The following is a 2,545-nucleotide window of genomic DNA, read 5'->3' on the forward strand; positions in this document are numbered from 1 at the left end:
TTATAAATTTTGTTTGGTTTATCATTTTTGACGATTTGGTGGATCTTGGATCAACTACGAATGGAGACAATCAACGGAGCAAGAAATCAGCAAGATCATTGGGTCAGTAGTAAAATAAAAACAAAAACTTAAAAGACAACTGTAGAGTGTATATAAATATAATTTGTTCATATATATTGGTGAATTAAACTTATTCCCTTAGTCAAGCGAATAGCGCTTGACTCAGGCATATTTCTTTTGTTATAAACATTTGAGGCTATGCAACAATTATTTTGTCCTAAATTGCGTCTATTATTCAATCCTACAGAATCGTTGCTCAAATTTTTTTCAAAAGGCATATTTATTAGTGCTTTACTACCATAAACCGTAAATCTTGACAATTAGCTCAACTTACCCAAAGTTAGCAATGATCATTTATCAACTTGGAACCTCTGCCTTTAGTTCTCAATAAACAATGTGTTAAATTTTTAATAAAATGTACCAATGAACTCATATAAAGCTTGAGAAAACAACATAATCAAGCATAGACTGATCAATAAATTTTCTGACGGACCTGACGCGCACATTAAAAAAATATTAACATTCATGCCATTTTAAGATGAACTATTAGGTTGAGCCAACTCTTGTTGTCTGCACTCAAGACCATGATAAATTTGCATCCCTGTAGGTTTAATTTCGCTTAGTCGATATCAATGTGGTAACATCACAAGAAGTCAGTTATTTTCTTTGTTTCATGATTAATGATTTTAATCAATTGTATATGATATACATTTTCATTCACCATTTTTTTCCGTGTTTCATTTCGTATTATTTAAATCAACTGCGAGGGATAAATATTCCGACATCCAATTGAACAAATTGCAAATTATGTCTTGGAATTACGTTTGGACAATAATTTGCAATTTGTTCAATTGGATGTCGGAATATTTATCCTTCGCAGTTGAGATCAATAATACGAATTGAAACACGGAGAAAAATTTGGTGAATGAAAATGTTTATCATATACAATTGATTAAAATCAACAATCATGAAACCTATCAATAATTTGTTCACAATAGTGTGAAATTATGCCGCAGAGAATGAGTCATAATCAACTGACTGCGTTTTGTGGGATTTCAAACATTGTTGTTCCTTGAATTTGAACTCCATGAGTGTTGAGTCTCGTTTTTATTTGTGTTTCTCATCTGAAAGAGGCTTCCCACTCTGAATTCTCAGTCAGATATTTGATATTTCTCGACAAAAATAAAAACACAATAGGGCGTTGTGCGTTTAAAACTACACAATCTGGAAACATAAATGGAAGCACGGAAATCTGAACATAGGAAACTTTGAGTGTACGATAATGTGAAATAGGCAATTTTGAACGCACGAAAATGTGGACCTACAAACCTTATAGCCTGGAGTTTTTTTAACTGGAAGTCTAGCACCATTGAAAGTCAAAACTAACTTTGAACACCTGATGATCTTGACATTAACGCACGATATTTTCTGTGAGTTTATAATCCAACTATAGAATGTTCACAATGGCTTATGTTTGGAGTATCATGCTTTAGGTTTTTTTATGTTCAGAATTTTTTGTACGTTCACCAAGCGGAGAAATTACATTTTCCACTAATCTTTTCTGGAAAAGTTGCAGGAAAAACCTTTCAAACGGTAAGACATTATAGGAGATTTTTTGTCCACTTACATGGAGGATCTCTGACCTAATGTTTGATTTTATTTCTTTAACTCTTTGAAGCTACTGAATAAGCCAATTTTCTAGACCTGATATTCGCCCACAAACTTTTTAAGCGATCGAAAACAACAACGTAGCTAACAATTTTCGTAGATAAGCTTTGCCAAAAATTTGTAGTGTTTTAAACTCCACATATATAGGGAATCTTTATGTAAAAATCGATAATTTTTTTATCTATACTTGACTCGATTGACATTTTTCTTTTACATGCAAGACCATAAAATCTTAAAGATAAGTACTGCACTTACACCAGGTATGATCCAAACAAAGTTTGGTTCAACTTAAACAACTCCTTCGCCAATTGAAAAATCACTAAGTCCAAAAAAGTATTATAAACTTTTTTCCATTTGAAAAACTAACTTTCTCCCAAGCAAGCTAGAATACACATTCTTTTTTATTCTGCCCACACAAGGACCTTGCATACTAAGTTGGGTTAACGTTCAATGACTCCATGGCTTTTTTGAACGGAAGAACAGCTCACAATTATTTTTGAACGAAACAAAATCAGGATATAAGTACTTTTCGTCTTGGATGGTCTAAACATACCAACTATCAGTCTTGTACCTCAACCTGGGTGCATTTTGAATGTGCCTGAACTCACCAATAAATCACCGCTTTCGCGATTGGAAAATGTGATTTGTTAAAACAAAACGTGCTTAAAATCTATTTTGTTATTGAACCTAGTTGTTCATAACGCTTCATCTTAAAAATTGGTGCCTGCCGTTCAGGGTATTTTTTATATGTTTTTTGTATACTAAGTAGTTAGATAGGGGGTGATCACTTTTGATCATTAAATCATTAAAAAACAAA

The sequence above is a fragment of the Convolutriloba macropyga genome, chromosome 14 (genome assembly GCF_964194025.1).
Source record: "Convolutriloba macropyga chromosome 14, txConMacr16.3, whole genome shotgun sequence".
NCBI classification, from domain to species: Eukaryota; Metazoa; Xenacoelomorpha; order Acoela; family Convolutidae; genus Convolutriloba; species Convolutriloba macropyga.